This window comes from Vulpes vulpes, chromosome 4 (genome assembly GCF_048418805.1).
Source record: "Vulpes vulpes isolate BD-2025 chromosome 4, VulVul3, whole genome shotgun sequence".
Taxonomy (NCBI): Eukaryota; Metazoa; Chordata; class Mammalia; order Carnivora; family Canidae; genus Vulpes; species Vulpes vulpes.
In genome coordinates, this window is record NC_132783.1 from 39,562,024 (window position 1) to 39,587,961 (window position 25,938).

The 25,938-nt window shown below is 39.5% G+C and overlaps 1 protein-coding gene and 1 long non-coding RNA gene across 4 annotated transcripts in view; one reads left to right on the forward strand and one right to left on the reverse strand.

Annotated features, from left to right (window-relative positions):
- The window catches only part of TET2 (tet methylcytosine dioxygenase 2), a 123,590-nt gene extending 115,489 nt beyond the window's left edge, over positions 1 to 8,101 (reverse strand). For all 3 annotated transcript variants that reach the window (XR_012001033.1, XM_026017573.2, XM_072755539.1), the window contains exon 1: positions 7,787 to 8,101. The gene's annotated coding sequence lies outside the window, so the exon portion shown is untranslated. The remainder of the gene's footprint in view (positions 1 to 7,786) is intronic.
- The window catches only part of LOC140598580 (uncharacterized), an 82,758-nt gene continuing 64,067 nt past the window's right edge, over positions 7,248 to 25,938 (forward strand). Inside the window, exon 1 of the long non-coding RNA XR_012001034.1 lies at positions 7,248 to 7,499. This is a non-coding gene — a long non-coding RNA (uncharacterized lncRNA). The remainder of the gene's footprint in view (positions 7,500 to 25,938) is intronic.

Sequence of the window (25,938 nt, forward strand, 5' to 3'; positions counted from 1 at the left end):
GGAGAAATGATATAATAAAAACTCATCTTGAAAGTTGAGTGATTAGTTTTCCTTAAGTATAATCTAGACATAGAAACTAGTTTAATACCCTATCAAAAAAACAAGGGACTTGAAAAGGCAGGTTTTAGCAATGGCTAATGAAATATGACAATAGTAATTAAAATTATCACTCTGTAGCATTCACAGAACAAACTGTAACAAATCTCAAAGTTGTAAAAGTAGCAGATGAAAAATATCAATACCCTGTATGGCATGTCTTAATGGGAGATTGCTATGTCTATTCCTGACTATTCTGTTCCCTGAAGACAGCAATCCATCAGCAAAGCTTTACAGCCCTGTTTCTCTCCTGAATCTAGGGCATCTTCCATAGAAATTATTTATAAAAAGCAAAGCTAAAAATATAAACATATCAAAATACCTTATCTCCCATATTTTTAATTTACTTGAAAAAATTTAAAATTTTTGGAAGTATATTTAAAAAGCAAAGATGGAGTAGCACACTAAAACCCAGTGAACAACTTTTGAATATTATGGAGATGCTATCATATAAACCTATTATTGGGATGCCTGGGTGGCTCAGCAGTTGAGTGTCTGTGAGGACATGATCCCAGGGTCCTGCATTGGGCTCCCTGCGGGAGTCTGCTTCTCCCTCTGACTTTGTCTCTGCCTCTCTCCCTCTGTGTCCCTCAAAATAAATAAATAAAAATCTTGGAAAGAAAGAAACAAACAAACCTAGTATTAACTGAGGTGGTTCACAGAGTATTAAGAGAAACAAGAGAGGGTAAAAAACAAGGAAGCCATTCATTTCTATAAGGAGGACGAGATCTTACAGCTTTCTGTAACAATCACTCCATCAGCTTGATAGGATAAAGACTGTGCCTAACTTGTATCTGTTGCAAACATAAGACAAACCTACAGCTAAGTACTAAAATCATACTCTTTAAAAGTAGAAATTGGGCAGCCTGAGTGGCTCAGTGGTTTGGCGCCTGCCTTCGGCCCACAGGGCATTATCTTGGAGACCTGGGATCGAGTCCCACATCAGGCTCCCTGCATGGAGCCTGCTTCTCCCTCTGCCTGAGTCTCTCCTGAATAATTAAAATCTTTAAAAAAAAAAAAAAAAGTAGAAATTTTGGCCAATTCTACAGCAATTCCTTGAAAAAAATTATTACAGCAATTATAGGAAACCAAGGCATTTCCTTATTGAGTACAACATGTATACATTATTAAAGCTGAAGGCTTGCAGATCGTTGAATCTCTCCCACTCTAGTTATAGTTGTGGTTCCAAACTATGGAATCCAATTGGCAGCAAATCAACATTCTCATCAGAATAAAAAGGGAGAGAAGCCTTGCTCAACAAGAAAAATGTCTGGTATCCAGAACTACATTAAGTTAGAAATTGAAATATAAGCAACCCCAAGTAATTCATCCTGTTTGTTCAAAACTACAAGTCCTAATTTCATAGGAACAAGTCCTAAAAAACACTGCTGCCATGTTTCTAGAAAGATATGCATAGCCCTGCACAATTCAATGCAAATACTCTCTGTATTTCTTTGCATGAGACATTACTTTCTGAATACCAAATACCTTGTCAGTTGCATGCATTTTTTATAACTTTATTTAGACATCAATCACTAACTAAAACAGGACATTTTTAGGTTCCAAGAGAAACCCCATATCCATTAACAGTCACTCCTCCTTCTTTCCCCAGCTCCTAGCAATAAGTGATCTACTCTCTACCTCTTTAGATTTGCCTATTCTGGAGACATCATATAAGCGAAATCTTATCATATGTTGTCTATTGTTATTTGCTTCTTTTAAAGTCCATCTATGATGCAGTATGTATTAGCCCTTCGTTCCTTTTTATTGCTGAATAATATTCCATTGTATGGATATACCACAGTTCATACATTTATGAGTTGATAGACATTTGGGTTGTTCCAATTTTTGACAATCATCAATAATGCTGTTATGAATGTTTGGGTACCTGTTTTTATATAAACAATTCTGTGCATTTTAAGTTTCCTCTTAGGACTTTCCCTGCATACCCTACATTACAGCTTCACTTTTTTATTAATGATAATAAGGAAGAATAGCATAGTAGTTAAAGAGCTGGGCTCTAGAGACTGCTTAATTCAAATCGTAGCTAAACCATGCACTGGCTGCATGAATTTGGTTATCCAACCTCACTATGCATCTTAGCTCACCTGAGATGAGGATAATAATACCTGTTTCTAGAGTTGTGAAGAGAATTAAATGACGTAAGTAACAATGCAGTAAGTCATTAAAACAACTTAAACTATTTTGAACACAAAGGCCATTTTATGCAAAAACATCTAAAGGTAAAAACAAAACAAAACAAAAACCTATATTCCAATGCACTTTTAGATAAAGAATGGTAGCAATCATATGATTGATGAATTAGAATTGGGTTAAACTTTTCTGTTTTCGGGGAAAAAAGATTTAAAGATATCTGATAATGTGATAAAACGGTATAGAACTAAATCCACAATATACAAGTATACAAGTCAGACAGGGGGAATCTAATAGACTATCTCCATGTCATACCCTGGTTGTGATATTATAGTTTTATCAAAAGTTACCAAGGGAGGAAATTGGGCAAAAGGTACACGCCCAATTATTATTACTTTATACAGCTGCGTCTGAATCTACAATTATCTTAATAGAAATTTCAATTTAAAATATGTGATCTCCATGTAAATTTACTAAAAACCGTTAAGCTATATGCTTACAATGGATGGCTTTTCTGAGACAGTTGCCAAACCTACTAGAAGTTACATTTAAGGAAAAACCAGTCATTACTACCATCATCATCATTACCACTGAGAATAGATTATACATTTTCTAATTAAATGACATTTTTTCCAATTGCAGGTCATTATTTTTTCCTCAGCTTTTGAGATATAATTGACATACAATATTATGTAAGTGTATTGTGTACAATGTAAAGATCTGATTTATGTATATATTGGGAAATGATTACCACAATAAGGTAACTTAAAATATCCAACACTTCACAGACTTACAGTTTTTGCATGTGTGTGGTGAGAACTTTTAAGACATACTCTTTTAGCAACTTTCAAATATACAATACGTATTGTTAACAACGGTCACTGTGCTATACATTCCATTCCAGAACTTATTCATCTTATAACTGGAAGCTTATACTCGCTTCAATACATATTGACTGAGTAGAACACCACTAGGTTCTAGTATGGAATAAATAGAAACCAGGATCGCTTTTTCAAGGGACATAACTTTAATTTAAAATAAATATTTATTTATAGTATTTTTTAGTGAAACAACCAGTTCATTTTATTGCCTAACCTGTCCTCCAAAAACACTGTATCCTAATTTATTCATTTCTTAATTTTAATTCTCAGATTATTTGGAGCTTGACTTCAAGTCAGTTTGAATAGTAACCCTGAGTAAATATGAAATATTGAGTTCCAAATTCTTAAAACTGCAGGTAGGTTGACATTATCATCGAATTTGTTTTTACACAAAATATTGAAAATCCACCTACTATCTATTTCTCTTCTTGAAGCCTGGCACATTTAACTGCATTGCATGACAAGTGGAGAAAGCATAAATCAAAGCTGATAGAATTTACTATTTTGGAATGGGCAACCAAAATCTATTTTATTGTGAAAAGAATATATCTATCTTAAGTCAGGGATTTTTTTTTCAATGTACAATGCTGGAAATAGCAGATCCTTAAGACTCTTTTTGGCTTGCAGTCACAATGATTCAAGGCTCTCACTGTACCCTCTTCCTCTTGTGGAACACTTCTTTCCTACTGTGTACCAAAGCAGACATATTTCGTACTATATACCAAGGTATACAGATATGCTATATAACCTCCTTAAATAATGTCACAGTATTCCCTGAATTTGACAGTGAGTCAAAATAGAAATTGCGGATGTAGACCAAGTAAATACTGTATATTTGGCAAAATCATTTGTGGTTGTGTTCTTCAGCACAATTTCCAAGATAACCACCAGCTCTACTTGGCAAACCAACTCTCCCACAGTTAAGGCTCCAATTGTAAAGTTGGCTTGTAAAATATTTTTCTGCTACTGGCTTTGGTGCCATTACTACGCTTAAGAACTAGTGTGCAATGGTAGCATAATAGTTGAGGAAAATGTTATTTTGATGAATCAACACTGACAGCTGCTCCAAAGTTTTAACTTGTCTATATGGTTGTTTATAAAACAAAGAAGTCTCTCTCCAGTAATTTGAGATAGCTAGGCAAGACTATTAAATTCTATTAAGCAACAACAACTAAATTCATTTAACAAGGAATTTGAGCATAAAAGAGCAGATTTGATCTTTCTAAATATTAGATATTCTAAATGTCAAACATCCATAGCTTTTGATAACATTTTACCTAAAGGAAATTTCAAAGAATTCTTAAGAATTTACCAACTTTGATCTGGGATGTAATGGTAAAGAAGGTTTCTGCTAGGTGTGCCTGTGAATTATAAGAAAGGTCTTACGGAGATCAGGAAATAAGAAAATATATTTCAATAGTGACACTGGCTACAACATTGTGTGGGGGTGGAACTTTGAAGTTGATAGAGAAATCATAACTTCAGCAAGTGAAACCAAAACATTAACTCCAGTTTTTGTTACCTAATACAAGTCCAGTGCCCAAACAGGACTTTGGAAGTCTGTCCTAATCACACCTTGGCAGGTGCATTTCACTTATTCTGGAAGTGATGTTGACCTGCCAATATCTACATTCATGTGCCACTGCATCAAAATCATATCAATCGCCTTGACTCATAGCATAGACCAGCATAATGCCAGATATCATTAAAGTCATAGCTGGCAAATCTGTGGATTTAAACAAAACAAGGGAGTCTCTTTGTTCCAAGTTAATTTCTCATTAACCATTAGTTCAATAAGAAAATAAGGAAAACAATATTGCAATTTAAGAAAATGATCTATCTTGTTATTGTCCACTATCACTTCCATAAAATTCAATTGCTCAAGAAGGACAGTCCTATGCTATGAAATTCTGAGAATATCCAGAGGGTACTATCACACATAAATGAAGAATGGACATTATGTTTGAAATAGTCAAGTATTCTATACTAGTTCAAATAATTTCTCCTTTATAATAGAAGAGAAAGTGGTACTTAGATTGAAAATGGTAAATAATGCGCCTCTCCTCCTTATAATAATGTAAGCCCCTTATACAATAGTAATTAGCAGCTATTTTCAGCATACAAATAGGATACATAAAACAACAAAAGTGTCTAAGTTTGATAGGAAAGAACAAATCTTCATAGTCACAATAAAAATAATTAACAATGTAGGTATTCTTATTTACCAATATGAGTGGAAAATGCTACATTTATTTAGTTGAATAACTTGAAGACAGCACAAACCACAACATTTGGAAAGTCCAAAAAAGCAGTTAGATATTAGTCTGTTAGCAAAAGGAACTGTTTTTCTTTAAACCCTGAATTACTGCAATAATTAATCATAGTTTTATCAACAAATAGTAGGCATTTATGCTAAACTCCTAAATATTTTCCTCATTATTTTACGACAAATAAAAATTAACCGAATGAGCTGTTTCTGTTCCAGAGATGAGTAATACCAATCCCTGATAATCATGTGAAATAACCTTCGGTATCAATGATTAAAGTAAACTTACCTGCTTTTTTCAGAGATCAAAATAGAAAAAGTTACAAAGTGAACTCCTGAGGACAAATGGTTTTGGAAGTCTGATTAATGGAGCAATGTCCATTACTGTGCTCTTCCTCCTGTCCATCTTTTAATCATATACATGCCTTCTAAACTTTAGTTCGACTTTCCAACCCTTCACTAACACTTCCCTGCTTCATAACATTAAAAAAAAAAAAGAAAGAAAAACACCTCAATATTTATTGTGTTGAAATTTCTATTCCACTTCAAACCTATTATGAGACACACATGCAAACATGTAAAAGAATATAACTCTCCTCCAGTATTTCAACTTTCCATTAAAATGCAAATATAATGATTTCATTAACCAGGCAACAATACCCACAGTCTTAAACCAAAGCAAAGCAAAACAGTATCTTTTCTCTTTACATCCCAACTTCCTCTCAGGAATAGTCTTCCTCTTATGTGGGAATCATTTGTTGATGAATATTTTTTATTTGGATTTGCTATCATTATCCCTTATTGGAGAGGTGAAAGCATAATATGAGACTTTAGATTTTAAATTCATGGATGTATCCTAGTCCCTACACAGGAAACTATAAAAATATTTCAGTAAATTTTAAGCAAATAACTGGAAAATCACCCTTCTTTCAATTCCTAAACATTAGATGGAGGGGGAGGGGGAGGGGGCGGTGGGGAATCACTCAATGCAGTTAAAAGTATGTCATGAAGGCAAAAGCCAGCAAGTAATACTTAATATTCCATATTTGACCTTCCCAGGAGTCTATCCAGGCCACACTTTATTTTGCCATAGGTGGAGAACTCTCCCTAGAAACTGTTAGTTTAATAACAGAAGACAAGCAGCCCCAGCGAAAAGATTTGGCAAGACTGGAGAGTGTGTGTGTGCGCGCGTGTGTGCGCGCGTGTGTGTGGAGAAGGAGAAGGAGAAGGAGAAGGAGGAGAGAAGAGGCACACGGGGAGAGAGGCAGATAAATAAACGACCAAAGAAAAGAGAGCAACCAAGGCACAGGGAGAAATCTGGATGGGACTGTGAGAAACCAGCTCCCTGCTTCTCGGTTTCTTTGCTGGGATTGGGTTTCATTTCTTTGGGCGCCCCTGACCTTGCAGGCTTGCAACTCTCAACTCTGCCCCCCTCCGCCCGCCCGCCCGCCCCCTCCCCCGGCCTGCGCCTGCCTTTGTGTCTGCCTGTCACTTACCGGGGAACCCAACGAAGCTGATTCGGGAGAAGCACAAAGCCGGGACACAGATTTGCCCACAAATTCTCTCGCCCCCCGTCCCCAGGCTGGAAGGCGCAGCCCATCGCGGAGCTGATGGACCTTGAGAAAAGTGGGATCTGGTCTTCGGGGGTGGGGGTGGGGGTGGGGGGTGGGGGGGGGACCAGAGAAAACTCTTCTGTGTCACTCAGCACCACTAGCAAAAGGCGCGGACTTAGGGGAAAGGCAGGACCCCGCCTGGTGTCCCAGGGTCCTGTCCCCGTGACATTGGCGCGGCTCGCCCCGCGGAAAGCGGGCACCGGGCAGAGGGGCGCGGACGCCGGAGCGGAGCGGAGCGGGGCGGAGCGGGGCGGAGCGGGGCCGGACCCCGCGGCCGACCCAAGGGCCGAGAGCGCTCGGTGCCGACTTCTTTCCGGGGTGGGTTAGGCTACACCGGGACGGGTCTGGCTCACAGACAGGCAGGGGGGTCGGGGAGGTGGGGGGGGGAGTGGTGCCCCCCAAGGCTGAACTATTTGAGAAAGGAAAGCAAAGAAAAATCAGTTTCCTGAGGATAAAAGGCCGGGAAGCCGGCCGGCCGGAGTCACAAAGGTAAGTTTCCCGGGCGAGGAGGCGAGGGGGCGAGGGGGCGAGGGGGCGAGGGGGCGAGGGCAGAGGCAGGGGAGAGGAGAGAGCCCAGAAGTGCAGGTCGGGGGGGGGGGGGGGATGGAATAAAACTATATTTGTCAGCCATGTTGAAGAGGCTCCAGTAATTTGTGAGGCTTCCCTCTTCCCTCCGGGCACTCGCGGCGGCACTGCGGGGTCTGCTCCCCGGCCCGGGAGGCCCGCGGGGGAGCAGGGGGGGAAGGGGGAGCCCGCGGCTCGGGGAGCGCTCTGACCTCGTTCTCGTCCCTGCGCCTCGCAGAGTCCAGCGGCGGCAGTCGGGTCTCCTTTCTAACAAATCCTAAAGGGCAGCCATCTTGCTTCCTTCTGCTTCTCTACGAAAGCAGCCTGGCCTCCGCATCAATATTCATAAGGCAGTTTGACGTCTGTTCTCATCACTCGGCGGGGCCGGCGTCTCGGGGCGGCCTCGCCGAGGGGGCGGACGTGACTCGCATGCGAGCCGGGCCTGGGCGCGCGGCGCTCGCGGGGAGGCGGCGGCGGCCGCCCGAGCTCTGGCCGCAGCCGCTGCTGCCGGCTCGCCTCCTCCGCCCGGCCTCCCCCTCCCCCTCCCCCTCCCCCTCCCCTCCTCCCCTCCTCCCCTCCTCCCCTCCTCCGCCGCCCGGCTCGCCTCCTCCCCCGCCGCCTCCACCTCCTCCACCTCCTCCACCTCCTCCACCTCCTCCACCTCCTCCACCTCCTCCTCCTCCGCCCGGGCCGCCGTCGCCGCCCTGGGGCAGCCCGGGCTCCCGGGGAACCAGCCCCCCTCCCGGTGCCTCCCGCACAAAGGCCGGCGGCACCTGGGGGCAGCACAATGGGGCGCTCAGTCGGGGCCGGGGCTGCCCTGGCGCCGTGCGGTGGAGCCCGGGGAGCGGCGCGCCGGGATGAGCGCGGGGCGGGGGTGGGGGGTGGGGGGGGAGGTCCAGCTCCCGGGCGCGCTGCCAGCCGCCGGGGCACCCCGGGGAGCCTCCGACCTGTGGCCACCCGGGGGGGGGGGGTGAGGGGGCGGGGGGCGGCGCGCAGCGGGGAGGTGGCGCGGGTGCGTGGCACAACGATGGAGACCCCAGATTAGCCTTTTAAACTTTCTGTCAGTACCGCGCTCCACCACCGGCTTCGAGGTGTGTGCGCTCCCCGCACCCCTGCGCGCTGCCAGCGCCCCCCGGTAGCTCCCTCGCCCTTCCGCCCCCCTCCTTGCAGGTGCGCCCGCACACGCCCCCGCGCGCACCCACCTGCGCCCCCCCCCCCAGGTGCGCCCGCTGCCGCCGCGCCCCCCGCTTTGGCATCCTCCGCGCGGCCCCTGTGGTCTCGCTGGGCGGAAGAGCTCCCCAGGCTCGCCGAGGGCTTGCCCTGAGTGCTTTAGGGGCCTGTAGTTTTAAAGACTCTACAAATTAGGAAATTGACCGAGTCCTGCTCCACCCCGCCCCGGCCCACCTTCTGTTTACTTTTGCCACGTGGGCCGGGAGGGAGAGGGATTCCTACAGATCGACGCGAATTTCTCGCCCGTGACTCCACTTCTCGCTCGACTCGGTCGTAAGAAATAAACCTGCGCTCTCAAATGCTTACGTTTTCTCCAGTGAGAGCCTCTATTTTGAGAAAAGTTGCTACGTGCGCATAATTAGGTAACGAAGAAATCGACCCAGGAAAAAACTAAATTCCAAGTGACCGACGCTCGATATTCCCTGACGTTCCGGAGTCGGTGCCTACGTCCTCCCAGTGACGGATTGTCTTTCCTATTGCCGACTAACTTTAATTCTCTTTTTATGCCCCTTTTCTAATCACAACATTTTTATTCGAAGATAAGAATAAAAAACCCAAACTCATAAGAATCATTACATCCGTAGTTGAGATTCGCCGTCCTCTACAAGAAGTTTTCACGTGCTGATATTCAACTTTTACATAGATGTCTCGGGCACACTTCTATAGGATCAGTGCATTGTGATCACGATACTTTTAAGTCAACACAAGTTATTTTGTGTAGCCCATTTTCTCTTTCTTTCTTTCTTTTTTTCTTTCTTTCTTTCTTTCGAAGTGAAGACGTTCCCTAATTTTATGAACTCGGAATATTCCCTCTGAAAAGAGTTAAAAAGGGAAACTCTTTCTATGTGTCACATTGTTACTAAGAAGAACGTTTAGAGGTTTAGAGTGTGTTCTAATGAAACATTGTATATTCCATTGTGAGACAGTTCACTCAGATTTCTGATTTTGCAACGAGGCAAAAATCATTCATTTTTCCTTAAGCATTTCATGTGAGGTTGAATTTCTGTCTTTTCTAACTGTACACTAATGTGTCATGGAGGTCTTGGCAATTGTTAGTGGACTTTAGGCTGTTTGGGAGGTTCCTTCTATTTTTTTTTTCTTTTTGTCAAGTCCAGAAAGTAAAGTTTTCCAAAGCTATGACATATACTTATGTAGTGCACAGTACAGCAGAATTGTTGAAAGCATGGGCTTTGGAGTTGGACAGAAATTATTGAATCCTGACTCTATCCCTTACTGAGTGGGTGGCCTTGAGCATGTTACTTAACTCTCTGTGTGTTAGTTTCCTCATGTGTTAAACACCCTTTCAAACAAAAAGGTTGTGAGGATTCAGTAAGATACTCGGTAAATGTCTGGGTAGTTACTACTATTACCAATAATAAACCATCTACATCTAGAAGTTTCTCTTAACAGAAATACATAAGAAATTATATGCCTTTTTATATTGAATAATGTGTGGCAAATATTGTATTCACATGTGTTTGATATAAATAACTGCATGTTCCCCTAGTTGTTTATGTAATGATCGGGAAAACGATCTTTAAGGTCACCCCTTTCCCATTTCATCTTTTAAACCTCTCCCTCTGTTGTAACAGGTGGTTCTTGTCTATCTGGAATCATACTTGGCTTACAGTTGGTTTTGCAACAGGCCCTGAACCTTTTCTTGCCAACTTCTTTCTCTGCACCCTCACCCCACCCTTAACCACCACCACATTTGTTAATTTAAAAGAACATACATTACTTCTCTTGGCCATTGTGACTTTTCAATAGCAAAAGGAAGTCAAATTCTGAAGGTTTCCAACTGTAAAATATGTTAATGAGATTTTATATTGTTGATTTGAAAAAAACCTCTTGCTTAGTTGCTATTTCTGGGAAAGAAAAGATATAGTGTACACAACCAGTTATTTACTGGACATTAGTGCATTTTTCTATGTGTAATTCAGAATCACATTTTATTAGTTGTGTGCCTTCTTGAGATTCTTCCTATAGGTGTGAATAATCTATTTTAAAGGGTAATTTGTAGTTTTAACACCAGTCAATTGTTGTCAAATTCCTTACCATTTTTTTCTCAAACTAGAAATAGCCGCACCGCTTCCACAAAGAGAAATTCTCGCTTCCTCAACAGAGAAAAAAGACTAATAGAACAAGTTCCACGGCATGCATTCTGCGTTAGAAAATTGACTTGATTGGCCTGGGCACCTGCTGTCTAACTCAGTTGCTCAGTCTCTAAGCCTCTTAGGGTGGAGGCAGCTTCCTGACTGCTCGGTCCATTAAAGAGCTGACAACAGCAGCTTGCTTTACAATGCAAATTTCTTATAGTGTACTAACAAAACAAAACAAACAAAACAACAGCTCCCCTCCCCGCCCCCCCCCCCCCAAATGCATTCTTAATTTCCTCTCCACCTGCAAAATAGGAAATTTTCTTTAAGGACTTGGTGTTCTCTTTAACAGAAATTGTTGTGACCCATATTGTTTTGGAAGAATTACAGTGGTTCAGCAAAAACAGTAAATCATGGCCTGTTGTTTCCCATCTCCAAAAACGTATTTCTGAAGTACGACATGATAAAGATGCTCTGCATGCTTAAAAGACAATTGACCTTCAAACAGCGCGGCAGTCATTGTTGTGAAGGGGCTTTCTTGTTTCTCTTGTCTGGTGACATTACTACACACCATCCCAAGGTAAATGTCTAACATAGGTAGAACACTAATTTTAAAAGTTTCCTATGAATGAAACATTTAGACATAACACTAACTTAATGATATAAATATTATTGATAAAAAACCATTACTGTCTAAGGCCAGAGATCATAATATAATGAGGTCTTGATAGAGTCTCCTTTAGTAATATGATTTCTATTTTTTTCTGACCTTATGTCATATGTCTAACTTCTCTTTCTATAATTTGGAAATTTTTAAGAAATAGATACAAATGATATAATCCTAATTTACTCAACTCAAGTGCCAGCCAATGTGTATACTGATATAATGGGTGCAAAGTAAAATGTCAGATAAAAACTTAAAAGTCTAATCCTGATAAAATATTGCTAAAGGCATTATAAAAAAATATTAGGATCATTAGTGGGATAGACATCATGGAAATGCTTTTGGAAGGATAGCAAATATGTTACCAGTATCAATCTCTTTTCTCCTCATCAATTCTGATTTTACAATCTAGTAACTACTTGTTTTTATTCTTTTAAAAAAAAGATTTTATTTATTTATTTATGTATTTATGCATTTATTTATTTAAGACACACATAGAGAGGCAGAGAGATAGGCAAAGGGAGAAGCAGGCTCCCTTTGGGGAGCCTGATGTGCGACTAGATCCCAGGACCCCAGATCATGACCTGAGCCAAAGGCAGACGCACAACCACTGAGCCCCACTGCTTGTTTTTATTCTCATCCAAAATTGGTAACTCTATACCCCCACTTTCTTTTGAGAGAGTAATTTTCAACTTTAATGATGAACTTCAATAAGGAATAAAGTTTAACTATTGGCAATTACTCCCAAAACACCCTTTACATTTATATAGAATTTTATAGATTTCAAAGCATTTTTTTACACTATTGTTTTCTTTGGTAAAGTTGTGCTATTATGTTTAATATTCATATCATATACCATATCCAGGTTGGCATTGAATTTAATTCCTTTCTTATAAATATGAAAAATGAGTTTAAGTGACTCACTCAAGGTCATACAGCCTGTACATAGAGGAAGGAGCACCTCACAAACTCAAGCTTTGTGAATCCAAGTTTAAACCTTATTCATTACACTAAAATTAGCCTTATATCTTTTCCTGTTCAGCTTCCTTTAAATTGTTCTTACTATGAACAGTACTCACTGATATAGGGAATCTTCCCTTCAAAACTCACAATAATTTTCGTTAGTCTTCATTACTTAGAAAGAAAATCTCAGCATTTACATGTACCCATTTTTAGTACTCCAAAGGTAATACTATTGGTGAAATACTGGCCACACACCAAACATATGGATAATTGTTTTACATTTATTATCTCATAACTTAATGCTTATTAAAACCAAATAATGTAGGTATCATCTTTTTTTTTTTAAAGATTTTATTTATTATTCATAGAGACACAGCTAGAGAGAGAGAGGCAGAGACACAGGCAGAGGGAGAAGCAGGCTCCACGCAGGGAGCCCGACGTGGGACTCGATCCTGGGTCTCCAGGATCACGCCCTGAGCTGCAGGCAGTGCTAAACCGCTGCGCCACCGGGGCTGCCCTGTAGGTATCATCTTATTGAGAATTAAAGATTGAGTAATTGGTTGGGATTAAATACTAAATAACTGGAACCAGGGTCTAAATCTAGGTTTGTCTGATTCTAAAGCTTATGTTCTTGCAAACTACACACTACTGTCTCCGCACTTTAGCGGATATAGATATCTATGTTTACACCAGAAGTTCTTCATACAGTCAGCAGTTTTTAGCAATAACACCAGTATTCCCCATCTCTATATATTTAAATCTCTTCAGTCTAAATCTCTACTTGGGTTTTTCTCATCATTTACTCTCTAATCTGTTTCTTTAGTTTCCATTTCATGTTAAGAAGTTGGCATGCTTGAACTCTTTGAAACAATGATTACATTCATGTAATAAATGTGACACCACAGCCCTGTCCACCACCCTCTACCACCTAAACATGTCTTACCCCACTAACAAATTGTTTGGAAAGATAAGTTCTGCTATCTGTTTTCAATATTGGTGTGGCAAAAGGGAACTGCACCCTTGATCTGCTCCTGACTTCCTTGGACTTTGAATTCATTCCCGCCAAACAGGGAAGCTGGCAGGTGGAAAGAGCGCCACCTACTGAAATTATTACTAGGAGATGGGTCTTTGGGGATAAAATACTCTGCCTGGGATAGCACCAAATCTTTCCATTGGGAAAATGAATCAGAATCACCTACGGAGCACTTGAAAAATATACATAACTAAGTTCCACTGCTATACTCCCACTAGTCTCTTGGATATTCTAATTAATGAGGTCTGGCATGGGGCTGAAGTAGCAGTAGTTTTTAAAAGATTCACAGACAATAAAATGCACAACTCTGCTTAAAAACCATTGGTGTATCTTAATATGTGAATATCAATAGCTAGTAGGCATACGGTGTTTTCATTCATAGAGTATACTATAACAAAGAGGAAATAGTGTGTATCTCTCTATAATCTGGTGGAACACTCTCACCTTTGCAAAGATCCAGCAAAGCTGCCTGTGACTTTCTTTATGTATTTCAGGTTGATTGAATTCATCTAAAGTCTCCTGTGACAGGTAAAAAATAAATCTTATTTGAGGAAAATATAAATAATTAGCAGCCAAAGAATGACCCAGATTATCAGTAGTGAAAAAGAAAGATTGGGAAAAATGTAAGCGCTAGTATTGATACCCTGATGTGCTGATACAAAAAAGATGTGTTGAAAGTTGCCAGAGTTCAATTTGGGAATAATATTTTGGGATTTGCATTCTCGTAGGGTAATACTATTGGTTGAGTTTTATCACACTTTGTTTTCTAAAATAAATAAACAAACCATTTTTAAATCTAGGTAACTAAACAAAGTGATTCTAATTTCTTTTTTCCCCCAAAATAACGACCGTGTAATAGTTTATAAATGTATTATATAGCTCCATGCTGTTAGTGCAATGCTTCTAAAAGGAAGAGCTATAGAGATTAAACTAATTTTAGGTCCCTGTTAGGTTAATCTCTTTCTTAGATAGTCTGTATGAAAAAAAAGAAAGAAAAATTTTAAAAGGAAGTAGAGTAGCCATCACTTGACATCTAATTCTCTTCAAATATTCTAAAGTATGCTCATTCTTTCTAGAGATATGTGAGAAAACCTAATGAGATCTGACTCATGCCAACTCAGAGCTAATGGGGGCAGGAGATGCTGAGTGGTTTCCTGCAAAACTCTAAACTACCAACCTTTTGTTAGTTGTTTTCTTATTTTATATCTTAAAGTACTATATTTTTACTGTTTGGCAGAAGACCTCCTTTATCTGTCAGTAATTAGGCATGCCTCTAAGCTGAATATGGGTTGACTTTCAGACAACTATTCTTCATTTTGCAATGAATTTATTCCCAAGAAAATGAATTATATCCAAATAGGGATCACAAAATAAGGGTTCCTGAAAGAAAGATCAGAGTAGATGGTGAAAAGAAACACATTCTCTCTCTCTCTCTCTCTCTCTCTCTCTCTCTCTCTCTCATACACACACACACACACACACACACACACACAAAATCAGAACATCAAAAATAAATTCTAAAGGAACATTTCATTGGAGGTCCCTAATTTTTATTTCACTGAAATATTATGATCATTGACTCTAGTTGGACTGGGGAGGAAGAGGTAAGGAAGTGAGAACTACTGGAGACAGGTGTGTTTAGCATGCGAGTGGTGGTTGTCAGGTGGGTGCAATCTTAGTGATAATATGGATACATTTTCATGAGGCAAACTTTCCTAAATCTCCTAAAATCATAAATCATCAATAGTGACTTTCTGCTAGTGAAAAAGAACTAAAGATGCCCTCTCTTTAAATTTAAAACCCAGAAAGGGATAAAGCTATAATTTTGATGGGTGAGGGCTGCTGCTTAAGGTAAAAGTATTATAACTTAAAAAGTAGATGTTCCAAAAATTTAGAAAGAGAAACTAGTAAAAGTATAACTATCGAAAGTGTTAAACGCAGTCTAAGTAAATGGCATGGTTTATAATTGTAGTCTAGATGCTGCTACTTAAAATCTACCAAGAAAACTTTTATATGAATTATCTCATGCATAGTTATCTCATTTACAATAATCTTGAAAATAGGTGAGAGAGTTATAAACAAAATATTTTTAACACTAGAGAACATGTGTTTAACACATGAGGGGACATGTCCGAGAGATTGAGTAACTTGCCCAGGGTCACACAGTGGGTGATAAATTCTCAGACTTAAGTCTTCTTCAGTATGCTTTCCACAAACCAAAGGGAAACAAATAAACCAACTTTAATTCCTTCCTGAGGGCAGAAAAGAAGCTCTATCAACTTGTGACATTGTATCTTAGGAAGATACATTTTCATTCCTTGCCTATGCTCACCCACATGGAAGAGAATGCTACATTTAGGAAAAATGTGTTTTGTGTATTTTTTTAAAGTAGGTCATCCGTTGTGGTAGGAATTCTGTTCATTCCAAACCTGAGGTGAGAGCTAATCTATTCCCTAAAAACATTTCTAAGGGAAAGAACAAGTTGCTCAAAGGTATGAAGGACAAAATATTGGACCTCTTCCTTGATTTCTCCTTTCTCAAGCTACAGAGAAAGCTGTTTGGGGTACAAGCATTGTGAAAGAAGCAAACTTGTTGAATAAAAAGACATAGACTCACATTTTCATAAAAAGCAAAAAAAAAAAAATTTAAATATCAGAAATTAATGTAAACAATCTCTCTTATCGAGTAGGGCTGTGGGGGGTTGGGGTGGGGTGGGAGGTTGATTTAGTTTAAGTCAGAGTTTCAAACTTACAGATTTTCTAAGGAAACCAAAACTCAGAATGAAACTTCATGCACACAATCTGGACTGAATGAACGGTTTTCTTCTAAACCATTTCATGAAAAGACAAGTTTCGTACAATTCTAGCAAATAACAATGCTCTCCAATAGGGCTGCTTGTGAATCAAAAAACACCATATCACATATCTAGATCTTTATAAAAAATCTAATGTAGAATAAATTTATTATAGAATTGTTAATTCTTGGGGACAATAATTATTTTACTTGGTAACATATATTTTTACTTTTGAAGTTTTAGAGACTTCATGCATGGTAGCCTATGTGGAGGGCACTGATTTCAGTAGTAATGCATAAAATTCAAAATCATAGCTTCGGGTGACAAGAGAAATAAATTTTTAGTTGGGACCTTTTGGACTATGTTGCTCATGAAAGGGTTGTACTATGAATTTGATGTTGGGGAGAAGCTTACAAAAGGACTTGAGATGAATGAAAACTAACCTAGTCAGGACACCTTCTCAGAAAATTTTTTTTTTTTTAACTTTAGAAATGAAGGATTGTTAGTTTCACTTTCCATTGCATAAATGGTTGTTCAAGTCTGCATTTCTAATTTATCATAGTTTCGGGTGGTGCTTGAGATACTGGTGTGTCATTTTTATTTCAATTTTCTCATTTTTGAGAGGCAGTTTAATCAGTGCATGACCAAAGTGAGTCAAACTGCATCATTACGGGGGTCTGCTCAGGAAATTTTCAGACACAGAAGGATCAGAAGTGGATGGAAATACCATAGAACATCCCTCAAAAGAGTGTTAGAAAAATGACATATCTATTTATTCTTGTTCCACATTAGTGGTGGCATTTCCCATTCTCTACTTTCTCAGCCTTATTCTGTGTTGGAGATTAAACTTATGTAGTAATGGTCCACAGCATTATTCTCGATTCAATATACTCCTATTCCTTATCTCATCCAGTGATATAATAGTGAATAAGATGTGTCCCCTGCTCCCACAGAGCTTACAGTCAAGTGGGGAAACAGACTTGTAAATGGGCAACTATAAAACATTGTAAGACATATGAACAAAAAGTGTTAAGGGCTGCAATAGCAAGGGTGCTTAGCTCACATTTGAAGGCTCAGAGACAATGTCCCTTGAAAGTTAAGATTTAATCTGAGATCTCAAGAATAAATAGGAGTTTTTAAGTTCAGGTAGAAAGAGAAAAGTATTTTGTGGAGATAAGAAAGAGTCTATGAAGAACCAGGGCACGAAAGAGCATGACATATTAGAAAAAATGAAACACATTCCAAATGCCATGTTTAGAAAGTAAAGAACAAGAGCATGAACTCTCAGACCTCAGCAGCATGTAGGGAGCTGATCATCTTGGTTAGTATATATCATAGTGAAGGGTTTGGTTGAGGCCTAAGAGCAATGGAATATCAATAATGGGTTTTATTTTTTTATTTCTTTTTAAAGATTTTATTTATGTATTCATGAGAGACACACACACACAGAGAGAGAGAGAGAGAGAGAGAGAGAGAGAGAGGCAGATACACAGGCAGAGGGAGAAGCAGGCTCCATGCAGGGAGCCCAATGTGGGACTAGATCCCAGGACTCCAGGATCATGCCCTGGGCCAAAGGCAGATGCTTAACCACTGAGCCACCCAGGTGTCCCAATAACAGGTTTTAAAAGAGAAGAAAATGATCAAATTTAGACTTTGGAAATATCTCAGTAGTTGCAGTGGGGAGAACAGATTGAGAGAACACAATAGCAGAGGCTGGACACCAGGGAGAAGACAGGGGAAATCACTTAGGAAAAATGAGAGTGATCCGTGGTTGAGGTCAGGCAATAGGAAGGAGAGAATGGAGAGGTCCATGGATATCACAGACAGAAGAAATAGAGCACAGTAACTTGTACTTTGAAGCAAGGGTAGACACAGAGGCAGGGCTCGAGGCTGTCACCCAGGTTTCTGACCTGGCCAATGAGATGACTGTTGGTGACATTCACTAGAGATAGAAGTAACAGGAAGGGGGCACCAGGTGGCTCCGTGGTTGAGCATCTGCCTTTGGCTCAGGTCAGGATCCTGGGGTCCTGCATCAGGTTCTCTGCAGGGAATCTGCTTCTCCCTCTGCCTATGTCTCTGCCTCTCTCTGTGTATACTCTTATGAATAAATACATAAAATCTTTATTTTTTTTTTTTAAGAAATAACAGGAAGAGAAAAGGGCAGAGGACATGGAAGTAGCAGTTGGGGGGGGGGGGCTATGGGAGAAAATATAAATCAGTGATAAAAAAAAAAAAAAAGTTAAGTTTGAGGCACCTGAGGGATGCCATGGGAGAATGTGCAACAAGCAGTTGGATATCTGAGCCTGAAACCTTGAAAACAGATTCAGACTGCAGTTATAAATGTGTGGATCATCTGCATAAAGACAGCAGCCAAGGAAGATAACTTTGTGATCTGAGCGAGAAGAAAAGTGGGGCTCTAGGAGAGAAACAGAGGAATACCACCCTGAGTTTTGATAGAAAAAGAGCCACCAAAGGAGGAAGCCAGAGGTGTGTGGTGTTGTGGGAGCTAAGCTAAGGACAAGCTTCAAAAAGGTCTGACCTGCTAGCAGTGCACATGCTATTGAGCTGTCACCGGAGACAAGTAATGAGAAATGTGCCTTGGTTATGACAGTGGTGCATTCATTGCAGTCTTTGGCAAAGTGCCATTTAGCTGAAGACTAAAGGGTAACAGAAGCCAGATTGCCTGAGGCTGAAGGATAAACAGGAAGTGAGGATAAGGAGATAGGGAGTGCAACTGACTATTTAAAGGTTAGCTCAAGAGAGGAGGAAAGAGATAGCAAAGGAAGAACGGGGATGGAGGATTGAGGAAAGAATTTTTTAAGATGGGAAAGACTTGAGCATGTTTACTGATGGGAGAGACCAAATTGAGGTAGGTGGTTAAAGATGCAGAAAAGAAAATGAAATTTATTGTACTGAGGTCTTTTAAAAGACCTTTCATTCTGTTGACAGGCTGAGGTAGAGGAAAGGCTAATTTGTTCAGTGTGAAGTTTTCTTTATGTTTCTTATGGTTCAGGTAGGGGGTAGTCCATAGTTACTGACAGAGGTTAAAAGAGTTCATTTCATGGTGCCCTGCTTTATCTCTCCCTCTCTTGGAGGTCCTGAGATTTTCTTCATGATTTTTTATCATTGCTTTGGAGAGAGGGAGGAATGGGGTACATGAAATGTACCATGAACTAAATGCTGATGTTTTGGGCAAGGCTATAGTGGTGTCTATTATATAATATAAAGTTCTAGAAATCAGAGCTTCTTTTAAAACACAAGGTGGGGACGCCTGGGTGGCTCAGTGGTTGTGTGTCTGTCTTTGGCTCAGGTCATGATCCTCTGGTCCTGGGATTGAGTCCCACAGCGGGCTCCTGGCAGGGAGCCTACTTCTCCCTCTGCCTATGTCTCTGGCTCTATCTCTGTGTCTCTTATGAATAAATAAATAGATAAATCTTAAAAAATAAAACAAAGCGTAAGGGTGTATTGTAAAACATTATAGGTACTATATAAATAAAGTTATCCTATGCTGGCAAGAGAATCCCCTCTGGGTGATGTGCAGGGATGGCTATGATTCCTAATCCATGCTTCCTCCTAGAGTGACAGGTCTGTGATCCAAGAATAATAATAAGAATTTGTATCAAATATTGATGGTCTACCGAGTATGGGTACAAAGTATATATTATTTTTATGTTCTTATAAGAATCCTGCAAAGTAGATATCATTATTTTTAGTTTACAGATAAGTAAAGCCTCAGAATAGATAAATTTCTACAGTCAAAGAGCTAGTAAATGGCTCAACTAGCATTAGAACCCAATCTTGTCTATCTCAGGGTGTGAACCTTTTGCACTGAGTAACATGATGAGCATCCTGCAGAAATACCTAACTAGAGTGATTTTTTTCAGAATTTCTTTCATAGTCATGTGTTGTTATGCCACTAAAATACCTTCTCTGTTAGAAAATAGTGAACAACTAACATAAAGAAAAATTAGTATTGTTGTACAAAGGAGAAAGTTGGAGGAAAACTCGGTCCAGAAATATAGAGATTAATGGGAGGAAATAAATCATTATCCCCAGCATCACATATTCCTTCAGCTTGCTCATTTGTTCTTGCGCTTCATTTATTCATTCAATGAATAATATTTTTAAACTTTTTAAAATATTTTATTTATTTATTTGAGAGAGCAAGCACAAGAGGGGGGATAGAGGCAGAAGGAGAGGCAGGCTCCCCGCTGAGAAGAGAGTTCAACCTGGGGCTTGATCCCAGGACCCTGAGATCATGACCTGAGCCAAAGGCAGATGCCCAACCAGCAGAGCCACCAAGGCTCCCCTAATATTTTTACATTTCCAGACAGAGATATTTTATCCTCATAGAGCTAAAAGTAATTGCACAATTAAATACTTACTTGCAATTATGACAAGTATTACAAAGGAGAAGTTTGGAGGCTATGGGGGAAGATGAAAGGAAGGAAAAAACTTAGTTAAGCTTTCCTTGTCAGCTTAATCTTTCCTTGAGGAAGTGATAATTAAGCTGACTTTTGAAAAAAGAAGTAGAAATGAACCAATCAAATGAGGTGTGAGGAGACGAGTCTTGTTTCAGGCAGAGGGAATTGCACATGGAAAGGTCCAAATGCAGAAAGAGTCATGGCATAGGGCCCGTGTGACTGGAGCCCAAAAAGTAAGAGAATGTAACTAGATGATAGTGGTGAGGTAGGCAGGGGGTCAAAACACAAGGCCTTGCGGGTCACCTTAAGTATTCTTTTTTAAAATTATCTATTGCTTTTACCTGCTCAGGATTCACCTCTCCTCCCTTCTGTCAGGCAATGAATGGCATTGTGATCTACCCTTAGGGAACCGATCTTTAAACCATGAAGCTCACAGAGAGCTAGTTGACCATGAGCTTCAAGGGTGAGCTCTTGTTAAACCAGCTTTGGCCAATGAGAGAATAACCTTTTTGACTCCCTAAAGGAAATGCCAAGAGAGGGAAACATACAACCCAAGCTAGACCAAATCAAGACCAATAGGGCTAATAGAGCTTTTTGCATATGTTGTGAAAAGTATTCTCTTTCTGTGGGGACTGTTGGCAATGTGGGATTTAAGCCTAAAGCTATTTGGGCAACCAAAAGGAAAAGTTCAATTCTCTCAAAGGAAATGTCGTTCCTACAGTATAGCCAACACAGAGGAAGACTGAGCTGGGAGATGAAGAGATGGGTTGAGTTGACATAAATGAACCGATCTACTCCATAACCTTTCACTTTTGTGAAACAGTAAATTTCCCTTGCCAAGCAATCCTGTTTGAGATGTATTTTAGTCACTCAAATGTGGAAGAGTCTTGATTTATTTATTTTTAAACATGGTACAAAAATTGAAGTGTGATAGGTTACAGACTCTAACATGTGGAATTAGCTGAATCTAGGTCAGAAAGACGCAATGCTGACTCCTCTTTCTTTAGCGGAGAAATTCAGACAACAATTGATTAACTTGCTATCTGGATTATCTTGGGATTCAGAGCCCAGGCCTATGAGACTGGAGTTGGAGGACATGTGTGAAAAGAAAATCAGGAACATATCAGTCCTTCATGTGAGGTTTAGTGAGGTCCTTTATGAAAGGGACAGATTGTAGTTAAATCTGGCTTTCATGGAAGCAGTAACAATCAGAGCAGCCCTTTAGCCCTTATTCTGAAATCCAAAACAGCCAAGAGTCAGAAGCATTTTAACTGTTTGGGGTTTGAAAAGTCAGATCCTCTCCTTCAATCTAAATTTAGTGCTAGTAAAAAAATAAATAAATAAAAAATAAATTTAGTGCTAGTGAAGTTGGGGGCGGGGGTGTGTTTGGGATGGGGAGAGAAGAATGAAATTGGAAAATAAGATTCAAAACAGAAGCCCTCCTTACTACTGTTGACAGAACACTAAGTTCATGAGTTAGAAGACAGAAACAACCTGATTGGAATCTAGAATCAAGGATTAGGCCTCAATACTAACTCTGGCTTTTGTTGCTAACTCACTGAATTTACTGGAAACAAATAGATTGTAGAGTTTACTAAGCTTTTAAGGAACTTGGGTTACCAGAGAAACTCAAATGCCCATAAACTCAGGGTGGTGATTGCTCAACCCCCAAGGCAACACTTAGTGGTGATCTTAAAGATCACAGAAACAGCACTATTAGATATGATCATCAGTAAGTGAATATTCCCCAGTGCGTTTCTCAGCTGTGACCATATAGGGCAGAGTACCAGACTACAAGGGAAATCATCCCGGAAGACAGGTCCAAAAGCAGACAGAAGGGATCCCCCAGAAAGACAAGGGGTTATCCAACAGGATAGTGTGTACGCAAATAATATATTGCATACTGCCCCTCCTCCCACTTCCCCTTTTCAAAGTAGAGGTTTTTATGGTTGTTATTTTGTTTCCTCCTCATAAATGTACATTGTGTTTATTGGAGATGGTTAAATGTATCCTTTTATAACAGATTTCTGAACCATGAGGAAAGTGCAATAAGGAGAGTCTGGACTCAGGCTGGAGGCAGTAACTGGATAAAACCTGAGTGGTGCTGGTACATATGTTTTTGATTCCATTTGATATTAATGCTGAATGTAGGCTTGGGGATTTTTAAATTTTAGGTATAAGAAAAATATACGTGGATGTTGTATAGCCAGGAAGTGAACTATAATAACCATCTGTGTTTTGGCCTATCCAGAATCTATTTCTCATAGGTTCATTACCTGATTTCCTCAGGGGAATGACTCTTCCCTCCCCACCCACACCACTTTCATTACATGGGCCTAGGTGAACCTAAGTTCATTTTCAGCCTCAGAAGGTCAGTGCTGACATGGATTTGGCCAATCAGACATTGTAAACCTCTGACTTTAGTGATTGCTACTGGACATCTGAACTATAGGTTCATATATGGGCAGTTAAATCAAAACCGATGAAGTGGTCCTGGGACTGGAAAAGGCATTTTATTTCCATTGAGATTGCTGCAAATACAGACTACAAGCTTGGAGCTTTTAGCAACTATCGTAAATGGAGAACTTCTCTAACAATAGATCTAAAATAGACGAAAAGCAGAATGAGAGTAAGACTCAGTCCTGGTGATAGCATTTGAGCCACTTTATCCAGCCTAAACTAATCTATCCTTGAAATTTTTATTATGTGGGTTAACCCCCTGCTCTCCCACATTTTGGGCCAGGGAGGGAGGTGCAGTCTAGTCTATGTGGGTTTATTTTCTTCCCAACTGAAAGAATCTGTAACTCAAGAGAAATGGAATGCCATGAAATGGATTTTATCAGGAGAGGGATGTGATCAGTCTTGAGACTTTTGAAGATGAAGGTTTGTTTGAGTGACTCTTCTTGTAGGAACACCACTAAAGCCTTTCCCTGTCATTCCCTAAAGGCAATAAGGAAGAAAAATCAGTCAGCTTACTGGTTTGACCTATATTTGTACCCAATGTTTATAGTGAGATCAAATGTAGCTGTGGTTTAGGGGTCATTACTGGGGGCAAGATAGATGAATATTAAATACACATCATTTTGTCTACTCTTCTTTAGGATCTGCTATTTAATCTCCCTTTACTTTGCATAGAACCCTATCTATGGACACTTTTATACATTCACCAAGACAGCATTTCGCAGATGAAATGACTAAAGTTCTGGTTCATTTAATGGTTGTGAGTTAAAATTTGAGAAGATAGTTGATAGGACTCCTTTTTCTTTTCTATGAAAAGATGGAAGAGAATAGGCCCATTAATTGCTATAATTATAGCAAGATAAAGAATTATTTGTTAGCATTGATTACAACACGTGCGTATATTCATTAAGGCTACAAAAAAACATTGAGAATTTTCTAATGAAGTTAGAGGTGTCTGGCTGTCTTCTGGTATATCATATAAATTAACCTATTTTTTTTTTAAATCTTTTAACCTATTTTTTAAAAAAATCTTTTAATTTTAGCCAGTAGGTAAAAGTAAAGATACAACTTGTATATCACATTTTAAAAGGAATTTCATAGCCCTCTATGTCATCTCCTTGCCCCACTACTGGCCAGATTGTGAACATAATGGTATAAGGCAGTGTTGACCATGAGTCATATAGATGAAGCCAACACTTTAGAAGAGGCAGAGTAATGTGGCAAAACTAACTTGGATTCCCAAGCTCCTGGATTGGAGCCACCTACTTGACTTGGACCACATATGATAAATAAATAAACTCTGTTTTATCTAAAGCATGGTATTTTGGTGCCTCTTTATTACTTCAGTTTAGTGTGTACCCTAACTATATATACATCCATCAAACACAGTGGATTAATATTTCCAGATAAGCAGTGGGGTGTGGTGTGTGTGTGTGTGTGTGTGTGTGTGTTTGTGTGTGCATGTGTGTGTAGCAGATTAGAAGACCAAAAAGTAAATAAAACCCAACTTGTCCACTTGTCCTTTATTCTCATCATAAAGAGGGATCACACTCCATGGCAATAGCTGTCAGACTTTGGAATGCATAAGAATTTCCTAGGAAGTTTATTTAAAAAGAAAATTTCTGATTCTACTCCCAGAGATTCTCATCTACTCAGGCTAAAGTCTATATTTTAAAACAAGCATTACAGATAACTATGATACAAGTGGTCTGAGAAAACTTATGTGTAGATTTGCCAACACTATCCATAGAAAATTATGTGTGCCTTATGAAATGTATGGATATGTAATAGAATAACAAGGGATGTTTCTAAATTCAAAAATTTTAGCAGAAAAACTTGAATTTGATTACTCAGTTTATAAGTAATGATTGTATAAAGTTACTCTTTTAAAATCAGTTTAAATTTAATTCTATCTAAGATATACACAGAACTTGAAACAATTCTGTATCTTCTAAAAATGATTGAAACATGCTAAAATATTCATTTCTGTGTGTAGTAAATAAAGGTTCTAAACTTTAAGCAAATATCAATTTAGGGATAGGATGACAAACTTAGTATTTGTTTCTTGGGTATTTCCATGACTTTCTGAGGCAGCAGGAGGTAAGAAAACAGATAAGAAAAAGGAAAGTAAATACTTGGTCTTCTGTCCCTTCAAACCTTCAAGTTTAAAAAAGATTTAAGAGAAAATTTTATCTGATAATGCTTTGAAGGAAAACAAGAGCTAACAGACGGGTGGGGGGTGGGGGGAAGCCCCCAAACTATGTTTTTAAGACTCTCTCCCTCATTTTAAAAAAATTATGTGTCCTCTACCTCTAATATATATTTTCTGTGAAGAAAAAAGGGTCTATTTTTCAGCTGAGAACCTGTTCCACTTCCTCAGAATGCAAGACAAACATAAAAAGAGGGAAATTATGACCTAATGCAAATTTTTCTTCAAGGTAACTATGTTCTCTTCACGGTGGGAAGCAGCTGACAGGGAGGCCTGAGCAGCAACAGAGCAGCATGTTTCTCTTCCAGACAAGTCGCTTTTTAAAATGTTCCTCTCACTCAAAGGAGGAAACAAGTGGGACTTCACATCTATGCAACTTAAAAGCAAAGGGGTGAAACTTTCCACACATTGATTTTTTTAGTGTTTTTTTTTCTTTTTCTTTTTCTTTCTTTCTTTTTTTTTTTTTTTTTTTTTTTTTAACAGTTAAGCAT